The 10,313-nt window shown below is 42.2% G+C and overlaps 1 pseudogene; it reads right to left on the reverse strand.

Annotated features, from left to right (window-relative positions):
- Window positions 1–865: 865 nt before the first annotated feature.
- Window positions 866–10,313, reverse strand: part of LOC101346251 (solute carrier family 22 member 9-like) — a 67,472-nt pseudogene continuing 58,024 nt past the window's right edge.

Genomic DNA, 10,313 nt, shown 5'->3' on the forward strand with positions numbered 1-10,313 from the left:
ACATAAACCAAAGACATGGGATAAGCTAGCTGATAATCTGCCCACCAGCTTTGATACAAACCATGCTTTCTATGTGAGAGCTCGAGTAAATCTTGTGAAGTAAAACACCAAGTTCCCAGGGCAGAATATGGGTAAGTAGCTTTCACAGTTGCTATTCTCACCCTTGGTCACCATGGCATTGGCCAAAGGAGTCTTTGGAAAAGGCAAGGGAAGCACAGAAAAATTTTAGAATCCTTTCCTGTTCTTTATCACTTTGAAATTCCCTTCCCTTACCATGTCCTTTCCTTATTCTCTTTTCTTAACACTTTCATTCCCAGTGAAACCAGATTAACTGAATCTCACAGGCAACACAACAGGACTCCTTCTCTTTGGATATATTGCCTTTGTGCGAGAACACTCTTGTCCTTCATGTGATCTTTCCCATTTCTTCAGAGTCCAGGGCAGTCATCAGGCCTACAGCTAAGGGTAGTCAGTCAGCTCGCTGGCTCTCAATGGATGGCAGGGTACAAGGACTGAGGGATGAGAATCTGGTATTTAGATCTGTGCATATTTGTGAAATACCATCAAGGGGGTTTGCCTCATACTAAGCAAGGAGGGGGCGCAAACAGAGAAGACCTAATTGTGTCCTCTTCACCACTGAACCTACTGGTACAACTGGGAAGACCTGGTCTGTGATATCTAGAGAGTCTCAGGTGGAGTCTTACGTCACTGTGGATGGGGATAGTGAACTCAAGGCAATGCCACAAAAGGAAAAAACTCAGGGCTGAGCCTGCTTAGGGAGAGAGGGTCCTCAATGGTGTTTTGCTTTTCTCATCAGAGACCTATACAGCACACAGCTCCCTCAACGGGAAGTTAGAGGGTTTACTCACTCATTTTCCACATCCTGGGTGGTGTCCAGCAGGGGCCAATTCCTGGTTTCAGGAAGGAGAAGGACAACAAGGCCAGCCATGATGGGCGCGACTCCATAGATGATCCAGAGCAGGGAGGCAGAATACACCACTAGGGTCATCAAGAGGGGAGCCAAGGCTGCTCCACTACTATTGGCCGTTAAACCGATTCCTGAAGTTCTTGCCCTTGAAGTGCACAAGATAATACAAAAAAAATCTGGTAAAAGCCACACATGAAATCTTAATGTATTATTTTGCTTTCATTATGGGAGCCACTACAGCACAGCATTTGGATACATAGAGATTGACTGCATTCCCTTGCTTTTCAAATGTGCTGTCTTATTTACTAGCTGTTTTTTTTCAAGTTCACAAGGGCATTAAGACACAATTTGATCATTTAAAAAATAACGATACCCATTGCACCTACCCTTTGAGTGGTTCATAATATTAAAGTGAGATGATGCATTGAAGGGCTTACACAGTGCCTGGCAAAAAGTCAACTTCCAGTAAATTTGGCTCTAATTTGTTGTTATTATTAATACTATTACAGTGAATTACTTTTGATAACTAACTAGTCTCAGTTTTCTTCCTTTCATAAGTGCCCACTAGCTGGTCCAGTTCTCTTTTGACCCTGACAGAGCATTTTGTACCTGATTGATGTGGGGAACAGTTCATTGGTGTGGACACTGGAACAGGTGTTAATGGCAGAAGCAGCTCCCATTCCCAAAATTGCCAAGATCACATTCAAGGTCTGCATTTCTGGAAAGAGGAAGACCAGTGAGATCAGGAAATCTGAGCTGAAGGAATCATCACCCCCAAAATACAAGAGAAAAAGCCCCTATCAAAGATGTACGCGAACATAAAATACGTTGTAGAGAAACCGCAGAAAGGCAGAAAATGTGGAGGGGCTGATGAGCTGAGAAACGTGACTTATCTACATATTACATTGTAAATAGTGTAATGGTTAATCGTGTATGTCAACTTGGTTAGGTTATGGTTCCCCATAGTTTGGCCAGACACTGAACTAGTTGCTGTTTCATAATGTAATCTAATGCAATGTAAGCTCGTCACCTTCCACAACGTAACCTCATGTAATGTAATCAATCAGTCAGTTGGAAAGGGAGTTTCCTTAAGGTGTGGTCTGCTTCCAGACTACAAATAGTTATTTTGGAAAATCCCCCTCACTGTCTTGAATTTGCATTCTTCCCATTGCCTGATCTATGAGTCTTGGGATGCAAGTCTGCAGAAGTCTGCAGCCTGCCACTTGACCTACAGATTTTGAATTTGCCAGTCTTCTTGAATTGCATGAGCCAGCAGGAGGCTCCAGCCTGTTACCTGACCTACAGATTCTGGACTCGCCAGCCCCACAGTCCTGTGAGCCAATGCCTTGTTGTAAATCTCTTTCTATATATATACATCTATCTCACTGGTTCTGTTTTTCTGGAGAACCTTGACTAAGAGAAATAGTGAATAAAAAGACCTAAGTAATTGCACCAAATCTCCATGCATATTTAAGACTTTCCAGAAAAGGAGAAGGGAGAGTGAGTCTGGCAGGAGTTTCCTTCCATTATTCTGCCTAGTGCCTCCTATACTCCTACTGTAGAACGTAGGACTGTCATGTGGGCAAATTCTGAGGAGTCTAAGACTCATCTATGTCCTTGAGGAGTTGAAAACATAGGTGAAGATACAATATTGACCAGGGCTAAATATTGCACAAGAGAGTCATAAAAGGACATGACTTCTATGCTGATGGACAGAATGAAGAGAAGCTTGACTTAAAATAATGTTTCAGCAATCAATAACAAGGAACTCTTTTGGGGAAAAAAAAAGTCAAATGTTCTGAACCACAAAAGAGAAGTTTAAGAGAGTCAATTTTCTACCCATTAAAAAAAATCATGACAGCGTTACGTCATTGGAGTGGGGTCTATTGTAAGGCAGTCAGCTTGCATCACTGCTGACATTCAATAGAATTGGAGCCACCATCTGGTCCTGTAAAACATATTACTCAAGAAGCACATACATGAAGTGTGGTGAGCACTTGGGTCCCCTAATCATTACATATGATCATTTAATTTAATAAAATTAAAATTCTGAGAGGATCTTAATCTGCTTATTTTCATACTCCTGTTGTACATTTCTTCTTTGACCGAGACAAAGAATTTTTATTTCCTTGAAGTCAAGATGCCTCCACTAATTCAGGTTTGCAGTCATGGTGATCTAATACCAGGCACATGAGTAGACACATAGAGATCAGGGAGTAAATTGTCACTGAAGCTGTTGGAATAAGAGCCCAGAAGGGAAAGTGACAGTATTGTGTCTCCGTACTGAGATACAGTTGCAAGGCCTAGTCACTCAGTGACTGTTATTAAATATTTGATTGGACAAAAGGCAAGTGATCAACTGTGGTTCTAGAGAAAATGTCAGGAAGAAATGGCACCATTTTCCATATAGTTCTTAGGGATGAAGAAGACAACCGTGTATCTGAATTGAACCCTGCTGACCTTTGACTCCATTCTCCTCAACTTAATAGCAGAATCTGTTCTAAGCCTGCAGATAGGTCTCAAGGGATCCTTAGGCTCCTTTCCTCCTGGTGTGACAGTACAATCCCAGAGCAATGATGAGAAGCCATTTTTTTTTCTCTGACCAGTGATCTTTTCTCACCTTGAGGCACAAATGTGAGGGCCAGAACAGAAATTCCCAACAGGAATGTCAAAACTAACTGACTTTCTCAACGGCTGATTTATTTCATTGCAAAAAGTGCCACACCTTTGCCGGGGAGACAACACCAGAAAGAACTTGGACTAGGAAAACATTCCTCCCCAGATGCTGGAGGTTGAGCAATAGGCCAAACATGGGTATACTGTATGCAAATCTGTGGTGAACAAAAGAGGTAACACATGTCATAAGATTTAGAGCCTATGTTCTGCAGTGGACCAGGACCTTGGCCCAGTCAACCAGCGGCTGGTGGTAAAGTATTAAGGAACAGTTTGTTTTGCAGAACTTTTCCTTTTTTGGTGATGATTTTAAAATTGTCATAAAATAATTGATAATGGAGATCAGAATTGTTTTTTTTTTTTTTGGAGTGTGGGTATTACGTTGTAGATGATACATGATGGCATATATCTTGATCTGGCTTTTGGTTACATATTTGTACCTGGAAATATCCATTGAACTGTATATTTTTGGATATATTTTACTGTTTTAACTTTGTACTTCAATTAAAATGGAAAGAAGCAATGAAGAAACTTAAAAGCCAAGGTCTGGACCATGATTGACATTTTTACCATCAGTCTCCTGGATTGAATGAGCCTTGTAGGGTGATATGACATGCTTAACTCCTCATTGTGTAATTATCCTGTGAGTCTTTGTATAACCCTTTGACCAACTCCAAACATAGCAATTATTTTGTAGGTTTTCCTCATCATTTATTTCCCAGTCTGTCCCCAACAACATTGTTTCATCCTTTGAAATAATAGGTTCACTATCTTAACATTCCTCATGCACTATGTGAAACCTACCTCACAAAAACCGTGAGGCAGATCCATTTACGCAGGGTGGGTGTGCGGAACAAGTCCCACACAGAAGGTTTTTTCTGTGCTGCCTCCAGCTCCTCCTGCATGGTGGATCTCAAAACCTGCAGCAACAACAGCAACAACAAACCTTTATCTGTTGCCACCAAAGTGTTAGGCTTTGGGAGGACCACTGAGCACCCAACTGGGGACAGAAGAGACAAGTTCCCTTTCTGTATAGTGGAAAATATAGACAAGAAACATGCATTTACAGGTGGGAAAGTGGTATGAACAGTAAATTAGAGAGTTAAAGGAGCCTCAGGGAACTTATGCAGCAGCAAGGACATTTTAAACAGGGACTAGAGAAGGCTGCAGGGTACTAAAAAAGGTGCATAGGTTAGTGATTCAGATCAGAAAGTGAAACCAAATGATGAGTTGGATTATGGTCCAAAGATTCCTTCATACCAGCTGGGCGTGTTTGTCTCAGGAAGAAGAAAAATTTCTTGAGAGCCTTTATTTTAGTTCTTGGCTCAGCCTCTTTTAGGCAAATCCTGGAATGTGTGTCTCTGCGCAGGAGATGCCTAGAATTAAATCTGAGGGCAAAAGCAATGAGATCTTGGTGTAGTATGATTTATACCTAGTGCAACCTAGTGTTATACTGTGGCTCTGCCACTTGTCAGCTATTTTCATGAAGAACAGAAATGAATATCCCTGAGGCTTAACTCCCTGTCACGTAGAAGAATGAGAAGAGAAGAAGAAGGAAGAGGAGGATGACTATAAAGAGGACAGGGGAAGAGAGGAGGAGTATTAGAGGAAAGAGAGGGAGAGGTGTGTTAGGAGGAGAAAAAAATAATTCTGCTGTTACAAGCCTTTGTAAGCCATACATGAGATAAAAAAAGTGCACATGGAATTCTATGTAGCACGGCTCAGGCACTTATTAACTATTCAAATAAAATTAGCTCCATTCTCATCCTACCACTGTAAATGAAACAATATGTAAAAATCCATTTGGAAATTTCAATGATGAAGAGAATCCAGAGGAATGAAAAGCCACCCTAACTGACAAATCCTACAAAATCAAGAGTGCCCTTTCAGTTTGCAGCACCATCCTGAGCAGCAAAATACTTGGTTTACGCTTTTGGAAAAGAAAAGTCATCGCAGCGTCTCCTTCCTGATTCCGACACCAGAAACCTATGACCACGGACCATTGTCATGGGTGGTGTGGTAAGAAGAGGTTCCAGCACAGGCCAGATGAGTGACCCAATGCCTGTGAGATTGGCCTTCAATCCCATCCAATATCACAGCATAAGTTAGAGATGTGCTAGGATTGTTTTGTATTGGTCATTTGTTCCTGGTGAGCACACAAAGATGTAAGCAGAGTTTCTAGAAGCATTTAGGAACGGGCCATTGGATCATTTATAAGAATGCATGGAGCTTCACCTATCTGGTGGAATCCTTACTCAGCACAGGCATTAACATATAGAGCAGTGTCTACCTCTGAAATGGGGGAACTGGGAGCATGCTAGAACTTCATCTGTTTAATGAATATTTCTCCTCAATTTTCACATCCTGTTTGTCAAAAAACTAATCACAATACCATGATGTGTTGAAAATCATGAAATAACCTCCTGTATCAAGCCTTGTCCAGTGTTGTACTGGAGTCAGCTGGTAGAGGTTCACAAGAGCCATTTGTTAAATATTTTAATTACTTGCGAGCCCACTGCTGTCAGGGTGGTATCCTGATGGTAGTACACACACCAGAGAAATTGACAATTGTCACACATCAAGAGATCAGGGCTTCTAATTTTTTTTCTGGGAAGCTGGTTGTTAAGCAGTTACCAGCACACCACTGGCCTCGTCTCTCTTCAGTCATCCAGACTGCTCTCAGTTAGGCTGTAAATTTCATCATATCCTTGTCCTACTTAAACCTGGCTGTTTCCACCTTATCCTGTTAGACCAATTTTAGATACTGCTGCCTCCAAGACTACCACTCATCTGTCAGTTCATCATACTGTGATGACTTGCGTTTTGTTACGATGCAGGAAGCTATGCCACTGGTATTTGAAATACCATCGGAGTCATCCATGGTGGACAAGTTTCAGTGGAGCCTCCAGACTAAGATATTCTAGAGAGAAAGGCCTGGTGATCTACTTCTGAAAATTAGCCCATGAAAATCCTATGGATCGCAACAGAATATTATTTGATAGAGTTGTGGAAAATAGATGAGCTATGTTGGAAGGCATTACACAATGGCTGCAACAATGGACTCCAACATAACAATTATCGTGAAGATGGTGCAGGACTGGGCAATATTTTGTTCTGTTGTATATGGGGTCGCCATGAGTTGAAGCTGACTTGACAGCAACTAACAACAGCAACAACACCTCCGAGATGCATTCAATGCCTCTATCCCTGCAATCTAGGTCAGGTCTTCCTTCTCGGTATTCTCATTCCACAATTGTTTTATTTCTTAGAGACTTTATCAAGCCCATTGACCTATCTGAATAACACCTTCCTGAAGACAGAGGCTATGGTTTTTTTTCCCCATTCTCTGCCACAGAATCTATCACCAGGTAGTCATGTAACAAATTTGTAATGGAGAAAGTAAGAAAGAATAAAGGAAATGAGAGAGGATGGAAAGAACAGATAGAGGGTAAAATGCATTTAGAAATGGAAAGATCTGAAATTTCAGAACCAATACGGGAAGAAAACATTGATTCAGAGAGCTTTGGAAAGATGTTTGGGAATGTGGTATGAGAGAGAGGAAGTTAAGATTTTTTAAAAAGGTTAAAATTTATTTATGTCATTTATAGAAAAATTTCTTACTGCAGAGTGTTGAGAAGACTCTGGAGTTTGGTGGATGTAACAGAAAACTGAAAAGGATTCACTAGAGAAATCTGAACTGATCTCTCATAATTATCACATCACTCACAACCATGTAAGTGTGCCATCATTGACTTTCTAAGGATACAGTTTCCATTTAACATTTTCTTGTGTGGTATGGTGGGGAATAGAACCTTGAGATTAGGGTGCTTCTAAGAAAGTATGTGGAGAATGTAACTTAGGCTGGACTACTGTGGATCATGTGTTCTTGGATTTCTACTGGAGCTGAAATACCAGTATTGAGAAGAAGAAGGAAAAAGGCTGAACAAATCACACTGGAACAGGAAGAGGGAATAGAGCAGAGGCGTGGAAAGAACAAAATAGTGTTTGGAATATATGGAGATTGGAGCTGACAGGTGGGTAGATGAGACCACAGTTGTGTCAATGTGTCAGAAACGACTGTAATGAGCAGAGTAGGAAAGAATATTGATCAGAACATGCAGCAGGGTCTTCACTAAGGCTGGAAAGTGGGATCTTCCAAGGGGCTGATTGGAAGAAGTCTGACCTCATGAAGTCAACTGAAAATAAGTTACTTAAGGAATATTGGGAATATGGGGAGTATTCACTCCCTAATCCTCATGTTTCCATGTGCAGAGACTTTGTAATATTAACACTACTGGCCGTTGCGACGTGCCCTCAGCTGCCCATGGAGGACTGTGTTAGTTGATTGTTAAGTCTGGGAGAGGACAATGGGCCTGCTCTTGCCCTTCACTCTACATCTTCATAATGGTTCAGTCATCTTTGGAGAGAGACTGCATCCTCTGGGCTATGCCATACATTTGGAGGACAGTCTCTTCCCCTGCTGGGAAATCTGTGACTGTTGAGAAAGTTCAGTTCAGTGATGAAATGATAGCAAAACTATTGTTGCAACCGATTTAAAGTCATATCCTCTAACCCAGTTTTCACAGTAGCGAAAAATGTATCTTTGCCCTTTTTTTGTACCCCAGAGGACTTGTTACTTTTGTCCAAGTTGGTTGACATTTCCTGGGTAATCTGTAAACAGCTTGATTTTGATACTTTTTGTCTGCTCCTGGGCTGCAGCCTGCCCTGTGACTGGTATGCATCTTTCAGGGATTGCTTAATAGACTGCAAATGAGGTGAGTTGTAGCCTACTATGTAAACGAAGTGTCTGTGAATTTCTGAGAGGGAATTGGTCAGTTTCTGGATATGGTGGCGTGCCACACCTTGTAATTGACGAGCAGTTTGTGTATTTAAGCAGCCATCCCCACAGAGGTTTTTGAGACAGAATGAAGCAAGAAGAGAAGCAGCAGGAAAAAGCAGAAAGGAAGAAAAGAGAGAAGAAAGAAGAAGCAGAGAGAAAGGAGACAAAGAACCTCCTAAAAGAGATGTAACATGGGTCAAGGGCTGTAACACTGAAGACAGCAAGAGGCCTGGGAGGGGTCTAGCAACAGAGCCAGCTGTGACAGATGGAGCCTGTCCTGAGGGGGCCAAGAGACACCTGTGATTAGGGGGCCAAGAGGAGGCCTGTCCTGAGGGGGCTGAGAGGAGTCTTGCAAGGTTTAGGGGAGCTGAGAGAGCTGTGCTACATTGAAGAAGAGAGACCTTGTCTACATGATTCCTGATCCAGATCCTGAGTTGTAGCCTGTTGATCCTGGTCCCAAGTTGTACCCTGTTCCTTAATAAATCACTTAACAGTAAGTATGGTGTCTTAGGCTGGGTTCTCTAGATATGCAAAACCAGTAAAGTGTATAAATATATATATATAGAGAGAGATTTATATCAAGGAAACAGCTCACGTGATTGTAGAGGTTAGAATGTCGAAGTCTATGGATCAGGATAGAGGCCTCTCCCAAGTCACGCAGCGGCAGAAGCTGGCAAGCCCAAGATCAGCAGGTCGGAGAGCAGGGCGCCCACTCACAGGCTGTGAAGGTTGACGAATTCCAAGATTGGCAGACAAGACCACAAGGTTTCTCCTGATTCACGTAGCTGCAGGGGCTGGCGAACCCAAGATCAGCAGGTCAGAGAGCAGGGCTCCACACACAGGCTGTGCAGATCAACAAATCCCAAGTTCGGCGAATAAGCTGACAGCTGAAGTCCCAAGAACCGGAGATGAGACTACAGGAGGCAGCCGCAGGATCCAGAAAGAGCAAAACGCCAGAAGGTCTCCTTATATTCAGATGCGGGCCACACCCCCAAGGAGACTCCCTTTCATCTGATTGGCTACTCATAGTATATTCAATCATGGGAGTGATCACATTAAAACACTGAGAATCATGGACCAGCCAAGTTGACACACAATATTAACCATCACATATGGTCTCTGAGTTCTGTGTGGCCATTGAAATGGATTATCAAGCCCAGAAGAGAAGCAGAGAGTGCCCTGGGAGAGATAGCTGGTGTCAGAATTGGTAAAATGTTGGAGGGTGGAGATATGTCTTACCTCGTAAGGAGCAGCCTTGGGCTGATCTTGATTCACATTATCTATTGCTTCTGAAGTTAGACAGGTTCTGATGAGGCTAATACTACTACCACCACTCAAATTTTACAAAAATTCTTGATCCAAAGATGTTGTTGTTTTTGTTAGGTGCCGTCGAGTTGGTTCTGACTCATAGTGACCCCAGGTACAACAGAACGAAACACTGCCCTGTCCTGTGCCATCCTCACAATTGTTGCTCTGCTGGAGCCCATTGTTGCAGCCACTGTGTCAATCCATCTAGTTGAGGGTCTTCCTCTTTTTCACTGACCCTCTCCTTTACCAAGCATGATGTCCTTCTCCAGGGACTGGTCCCTCCTGATAACATGTTCAAAGTACATGAGACTAAGTCTTACTATCTTTGCCTCTAATGAGCATTCTGGCTGTACTTCTTCCAAGGTAGATTTGTTTGTTCTTTTGGCAGTCCATGGTATATTCAATATTCTTTGAAAAGACCATAATTCAAAGGCGTCAACTCCTCTTCAGTCTTTCTTATTCATTGTCCAACTTTGGCTTGCATCTGAGGTGATTGAAAATACCATGGCTCAGGTCAGGTGCAACCTAGTCCTTAAAGTGACATCTTTGCTTTTTAACACTTTA

This window comes from Trichechus manatus, unplaced genomic scaffold (assembly GCF_000243295.1).
Source record: "Trichechus manatus latirostris isolate Lorelei unplaced genomic scaffold, TriManLat1.0 scaffold00113, whole genome shotgun sequence".
NCBI classification, from domain to species: domain Eukaryota; kingdom Metazoa; phylum Chordata; class Mammalia; order Sirenia; family Trichechidae; genus Trichechus; species Trichechus manatus.